The sequence below is a fragment of the Trachymyrmex cornetzi genome, unplaced genomic scaffold, assembly GCF_001594075.2.
Source record: "Trachymyrmex cornetzi isolate Tcor2-1 unplaced genomic scaffold, Tcor1.1 scaffold1560, whole genome shotgun sequence".
NCBI classification, from domain to species: domain Eukaryota; kingdom Metazoa; phylum Arthropoda; class Insecta; order Hymenoptera; family Formicidae; genus Trachymyrmex; species Trachymyrmex cornetzi.
Window position 1 is genome coordinate 18,852 of NW_017296158.1, and position 8,091 is coordinate 26,942.

Genomic DNA, 8,091 nt, shown 5'->3' on the forward strand with positions numbered 1-8,091 from the left:
AGTTGGTGTTGCCGGGAATGATGCACTTATGGGGGTGCATCGTTACAAGCATATAAAAAAATACAAATCACAAAAAATAAAAAAAACAAAAAATACATAAAACACAAAAAAAGAGGGGACAGAAAACCGCCACATCCATGCTCGTTGTTCCTGAGCCTGGCTGAGAGCGGTTTATAGAAAGCAGTTGGCGACAGCAAAAAAATGGCCAAATGGTATTCGCTATTTTGGATTCTTTATTTCGAATTCATCTTATTTATTAGATTTCCGTTTAACAATATTAGGAACCTTCGCATCTAAATTTCACATGAAATAATCTATTGTGCTGCTGCGCTGTACGGCACGGTCCGGGATCCACGCAGAACTCGAGAAAGGGTCGCACAATTTAAAACTATCTTGTAGATTTGAGTAAAATATAACACATTTATTACTACAAGTCACAAGTTGTATTGATTTACAATTACACTTCACTTATCGTATTCGCGATATATTTACTGTAATGATTCAGACAGCGCGACGCGACGCGTTATACTTATTATCTTGACCGATTTTCTGACCGCCGACCGCAGATGGGATCGCGCTTATATTTTATATTTTGGGGGTCAACCTTGGGCCGTCCGCGTTGATCCGTCAGCGTTCTGCTTATCGGACGAGGCCAGTACTTCTACAACATCTGAGTCTGCATTTCTCAGGGTCTTTTTTTATATTAATTGATTCTGTTTACTTTGTTTTAAATAATATGATTTCGTAAATTGTTAGAGTATCGTTTTGGCACATTTCGTAGCGCAATTATCACTTGCGCAATTTAGCACTCGTGACAAATCCACTCGTATTGAAAATCATGTATTACAGAGAGAGGGTAAAATATAGGACTTTAACTCGAAAAATGACGATATTCCCTGCATTTTCAATGAAAACTAATAGCATCATCGTGTTCAGCAAGTCGAAATCTATAAAATTCACTATGTTTTACACTTTTCCGTTAGTGGGCAAAAAACGGCCTTTTCTTTATTATGTCCTTTCTCGAATACGTTCGATTTGTGTCGAAGGAAGTATATATGTGTAAAATCTGATGCATTATCTTTGAAAATAACGTAGAAACACGATCTCCTTATTGACTCGTTCTGCATGGATTCTGCCCATATCCGTATGGATAAGTTTTCCTAGCATTATATGTCTCTAGGTTCTGTATTCTTGAGCGAGCGTCTGTGCTGCTTTCCCATTTGACATGGCTCACAAAATAATTCAGTGTCTTGAGAGATTCATCCAAGATTCAGGAGTTCTTGCTTGTTCATCTCGATAAGCGACTTTAAACTCACATGACCAAGACGTTTATGCCATAGATGTAGATTCGAGGTGGCAGTTACGTTTGCTTCAGCATTAAAGACGGTTTGAAATAACATACAATATAGATTTACGCCATAAGACACTCCAAAAGCCATGGGTATTCTATTCTGTCTGATTGTGACTGATGTGGCCTTAAAGATAACTTGATGTTCTTTCTTGATGCAAGCCCACGGAGAATATATTTCTGTTGAGAGACAGGATATAAAGTGCGTTATCGAGTCTTCGTAGTGGAAAAATTTCTATGCCAAAGTATGCCAAAAAGTACGCCTTTCTACTTCAATGACTGTGGCGTTCTATGTTTAACAACGTGTAGAATCGCGTTGTTAAACATAGGAATAACTATGCCAAACTACGCGAAAGATGTAAAATAACGTACTTGAACCTAGTTATAGAACCTAGGCATAGAAAGTACGCCAACGTGCAACTAATAATCATTACTTCCTGTTCTATGCCGAACTACGCCAAACTAATTTTTATTTTTTCATAGTATTTCCAGTAAGTATGTATGCCGTTCTCTACGTTTTTTTATGCGTAATTACACTCTACAGTCTGATAGTTGGGCATAGAAATAACTATGCCAGACTACGACAATCTGCGTATGCGGTTGCACAAAAAAATCGTTTCCTGAAGTATGTTTCTATGCCAAACTATGCCAAACTAATTTTTATTTTTTCATAGTATTTCAAGTAAGTATGTATGCCATTCTCTACGTTTTTTATGCGGAATTACACTTTACAGTCTGATAGTTGGGCATAGAAATAACTATGCTAAACTACGACAATCTGCGTATGCGGTTGCACGAAAAAATCGTTTCCTGAAGTACGTTTCTATGCCAAACTATGCCAAAGTACAATATTTTTAATTTTTAGTGACGAAGTACGCTATTTTACGCGAAATTACTCTTACTCATCCGGGAGCATTATGTATTTCAGCCGACAGAGGGCCACAGCGGAGATAAACTTCTAAATAAGAATCACCTAAGAAAGAATATAAGGAGCGCAGCATTTCGCATGTGAAATGAGCCCTCCAAGTTGGACTTTGATATCAAAGTACCCATGCAACGATGGAATTCTAATTTCACCATGATAGCAACGTGATGGCATCTTAAATTCATGCCAAATGAGTTCAAGATACTGTCATGTTACTTTAAATAGTACGGTGTAAATGTATCGGAACTATACTTAGGGTATAGTTTCGCGTAGGAAGGCGTAAAATCTTTGGCGTAGGAGTAGTATTCTATGCTAAACTACTCCATGATTTATTCGCGTGCTTAGGCGTAGTTTTTAGCATAGTTAAGCGTACTTTCGGGCATAATTAGGCCTATTTTCTGGCGTAGTTTGCCGTAGTTTGGCGTTGTTTAACGTTATTTGGCGTACAAAACCATGAATCGGCTTACTTTGGCATAGGACGCCGAGGAGTAGAATTCTACGCCAACCTACTTCCGTATTACAAACCGCATATTTAGTAATAGTTTTTGGCGTATTTTGGCATAGAAATTTTTCCACCAATGCAACCATTGTCAATTTTTCGCTTGATGTAGATTGTTCTACGTCCCTTGACTTGGCATATAGTTCCATCACCTATTGCGACCAAATCACCATTTACTTCTTAAAAATCGTGAAACCAGTCACGACGGAAAAACATATGTTTTGATGCTCCACTGTCGAGTGTCCAAGAGTCTTTTGGATCAATTCCTGCATCGTCTGTCTCTGCTATGAATGCGACATGATTTTTATCTTGTCGTTGCGGTTTGTGGATCATAGAATCCTGAGATCTAATTCTCTTTCGACAATATTTTAAAACGTGACCTTTCTTGTGACAGTAAAAGCATTCTAAATTCTTTTTCTTGTCGTCGAATCTTTTGAGATTATCCTTTTTATCGTGTGGCTTGCTTACGTTTCAGGGCTGTTAAAGCACTCGTTGCATCGTCCATCGCTGTCATCCTGTTCCCTTCCTTCAAGAGATGCGTTGTCAGATTTTCTAAGATTTGCTAGTTTGTATCTTCGCTATCCCAAGTGGTTACAAATACATTATACTTGGATGGCAAGCTACCAAAAATTTTGGCCATAATGATTATGTCTGAAACATTTTCGTCAAGATCTGTTAATTGTCTGGCCATATTCTCTAACTTTGCAACGTGTTTTGCGATAAAATCATCAGCCGACATCCTATAATCGTGGAATTTGATCATCAAGATTAATTTACTGGACTTACTGCGTTGTTCATGTAAAACGGTGAGTTTCTTCCACATCGTTTGACGATTTGCAGGTTAAGAGATGTTCAAGCTGTCCAGGAAGACGATAGAATGAATATAGCTTTTTCACCGTTATTCAAACTTTGCCGCTTCTTCCTTTGGCATTGTTTCGCCAGTTACTATATCCAGGGTATCATTTGCTATGAATATTGCATTCAGCTGAAATGCTTGAAAATTTGCACCGCTGAATTTTATGACTTTTGAGATCTACGAATTCACTCATCTTGTCCCCTTTATAATAATGACATCAGAAAGAAAACAAGGAAAACACAGTCTTGTATCACGCATTGAATTCCTGCACGTGTCCTAGGCCCATAACCTGTTAAGCTAGCGGCACACGATACTCGTTTTCCTGCTGGATTGCTAACTAGATTAGAATTGCCACCGTATTGGCTGCGATGCTGACAGCACCGCAGCTAATATGATGGCAAAATTCTAATCCAGCTGGTAATCCAGCAGGAAAACAGGCATTGTGTGCCGCCGGCTTTAAGTATGAAAGTAGAATGTCTATCGCAATGACGCAGGCAGCACACAAAAGACCACGTAGTGATCCGTATAATAGTCTCACAAGGCTTTTATTAATAATGATACACTAGTGTCACAAAATAGTTATGGTAACAGAAAGCGTACAAAAGGCGGGAACGTAATGTACGAAAGGCGGGAACGTAACATCCATAAAAAAAAGGCAGAGAGAAGTTAGTAAGTACGTAAATAAGTGAAGCATAGAGTAAACAGAAGCTAGAGACCATGTTACAAAATGAGAGCAGTTTATTGGTTCGCGATTTGGAACGCGAGTGCTTAAAAGTATAAAGAAATTGGGTAAAATAGGACAGTAGGAGTCAGACGCGATAATTGTTACCCAAAACAAAAAATGTGAATATAGCTAGCTAGAAAACCCGCTAGCGGGTTATCTAATGAAGAGTTTTGTGTTATATTCACATTGTTTTACGCAACAATTACCGCGCTTGGCTCCTATTGCCCTATTTTATCCAATTTCTTTGTGATTAGTAAGGAGTCTTTGCGAATCAACTTATGCTTAAAAGTACTGAAACATTTTCAACAATAATATTTAACAAAAGGAAATCGAACAGAAATGAAATTTTGCGTCGGTATTTGTTAACTAAGCCAGGAAATGATAATGAAAAAGCGATTTATTCGTCATCGATATCTATTTGCCACTTAATACATAACAAAAGGAAATCGAACGGAAACGAAATTATATGCTGGTATTTATCAACTAAGCTACAAAATGATAATGACAAAGATTTAAAGGATCTCGACATTTCATTTATTTCTATAACTTAATACATAGCAAAAGGGGAACGGACGGAAACAAAATTATACACTATATTTATTAATTAAGCTAGGAGATGATAATAAAAACGCGATTCATTGGTCATCGATATCTATTTGTTTAAGATGTAATTATATTCATATTTTTAGTGCTATGTTACATTGTAATCTAGCAGCGTCAAGTGTTTACTTTTTTAACTTTTTGTGATAACATTTGTGAATGGACGAGAGTAGTATGTGGGCAGCCATGGAGCGTCAAAACAAACCCCCAACACTCCACCCCTGGCGTCAAAACAAACCCCCTCTTCACTCCCTAGACGTCAAAACAAATCCCCCTCCACTCCCCCCTAGACGACTAGAGGGGTCTGTCTGGAAAAAGGGAGCGCTCTGACTGGTTGGTGATGCGAGGGTGGAGTAATGAGGTAATTAAATGACGCGTTTCGATTGGTTCGCTCCATGGCTGCCCACGCTACGATTGGTTCGCTCCATGGCTGCCCACGCTACGATTAGTGAGGGAGAGGGCGCGTTGAGTGAGAGAGAGAGAGTGAAAGTGAAAATGAAAAACCGCTAAGTCCGAGAAAATGGCGGAGGTGGAGAAAATAGGTCCCCGAGACAGTTTTTTGCCGGGGGGGGGAGGGGGAAGGGGAAAGGTACAGGTTTCGGAGAGGAATACGGGTATGATTTATGGCCCTTCGTTTTTTTCGCACCTCGGCGTCCTGGTTAGACGCAATGAAGAGAGTCTTCCTTTATCGCTTATTTATTTTTCTATTATTATGGCTGTGCGACCGATTTTTTTATCTGGAAGGACAGGAGGAAAACAGGAATGGGCAAGTTCGTGCCTGACTGTAACAGAACTGGGAAGATTTACTCGGTTTAGTGGATACATTTTTTTTTACACTTTATGTTAGCGTTAGTCTTATTTCGAAAAAATGACAAAAGTTTTTATTAATCTAGTTCTGACAAAAAAATATGAAAAAAGAAGATGTCGGTTGGAAGGGAACGAATGATTAAGAAACAAACGAGAGTTTATGCTACAAAGATGTATTTATTGATACAAATTTTTCTTCATAGGAAAATACATATAAGAATAATCTAAAAACGGCTTAGAACTATTAAGCGAAAGATTCACGATTCGAGAGGATTATATAAGAAATTTCATTGTACCGCGCGGCGCAATGAAATTAATTCCAAAAACATTATATTAAAATACATATCAAGGAAAGATAAATCATTAATTTGTGTACGTACATTGCGCTCAATTTCGTCGTAATTTCCCCGTAGCGTTAATTTTATAATTTCCTGATTAACATAACTTACAGGAAGTTTCAGCTCGATTTCTCGAATTAAGTATTGCGCACACTTGTTAACATTATTGGTTAAAGATTCTAACTGTTTTAAATGCGCGTCGACACATTTCACAACGTTTTGCCGACCGAGAAAGGTAGTCTTCTGCATTACAATAGCCACAGCGAAGGTTCTGCGTTTCTTCGACGGCGTTGAATCAGACGCGACCTCTTCTTTTCGGAGATTTCCGCTGATATTTTCCGTGGAACGAAGTTCCTCTTCTTCGTCTTTATACGCCAATAATATTGATTTTGCACCGTAAGATGTGGTAAAACTGAGATATTTTTTATGACAACAGAATTCGTTTTCGTTCGGTTATCACTAGTTAAATATTCGTTCATGTAGCCCATGTTGTCTTGAAACTGTTTTCAACTGTCGGCGTCGAAATAAATACCGTCAGCATTGTTTCCGCTCAATTTTACAAGAAGCTTGAAGATTTCCTCGTTCGTTCTTTGCAGACCCACATGAATCGTCTTCGTATGGGAGTTGTTGAGATCATACGTTGTCGTAAACAGCATATGAAATCGTGTGTTTCTTCCCACGTCGTTGTTACGCGACTTGAAAGAATTCGGGTTGGAGTACATTTGCTCGTCCGAATTATTGGTGACTTTTAAGCTGTCCATTATTCTTACTTCGCTGTAGCACCAAACGACACAATTAATCCAAGATGGATGGGTCAAAACTAAGTAGTACAGTACTTGCTTCCTTGCTCACGAAGTTGGAGCTAGGAATGACGAGACTCGAATGAAGCGGACTCGTGACGCTACCGACATCATCTCTCCCTCACCGATGTTACTTAACAAAAATTATTCTGCGCGCGCAGAGAAAAAGCAAAAAGCCTAGATTTTTCTATATTTTTCCGTTAAAATTTAAAAACGTCTGAAAGGGAGAGATAAAACAAGAACGGACATGTTCGTCTTACAATACTTCGACTGCCGAGTTATAAAAATTATTGAAGAAAGGATTCTGCCCAAATTAATAAAAAATTCTTTTAAATTATTCTGTAAGAAAAATGTGATAGCCTTTCAAAGAAGACTTATAGGAGGAAAGGTAAACAAGAGGGAACAGAGGCATACAAGTTCGTTTTACGATATTTCGACTGTTGAGTTATACATAATATTGAAGAAAGGATTCTGTCCAAATTAATAAAAAAAATTCTTTTAAATTATTCTGTAAGAAAAAAAGTGATAGCCTTTCAAAGAAGACTGGGAATGAAAGGTAGGCAAGAACGACCAGGAGCGTACAAATTTGTTTTATGATATCCTGTCCGTTATGCGTTGTGCGTTACAAAAATTATTGGAAAATGAAATATGCCTTGACAGAAGAGTAAATTTTTTGTAGATTACACGGTAAAGAAAAAAAAGATGATTTAACTTAGAAAAGGTTTTAACAAATAAGTGTTACGTCCAAACCCTTGGAAAATTTTTGATTGTTTGTGATCCTCTCGGAGAATGAAAGGAGCGGGAACGGTGAGGGTACTTGGAAGGACGGTCAGACTCTTTTCTCGCAGGTACCCGCACGGTGGCGAGTGCCGCAAGTCGAACGCACTCCTTTTGTGCTCGCTTCGAAATAGGTCAACGTCCCGTAAGGACGCTTTAACACCTGTTTCCTACGAACGGTGCGGTCGTTAGTCCAAATTTTGAGTCAAGGAATCTAATCCTTTTAACTCGGGACTGGACCACGTGCGATCTCTGAAAAGGCAAGGTTAACGACTACGAGGTCTCAGGGTTTTAAAATAAGAGAATGAGAGAGATGAAGATTATTAACATAGTTTATTTAAATCAAACATTATTATCTAATTATTAATAGTAAAGAAAGCAATGAAAAATAAGAAAGATTACGCATAAAGAGAATTA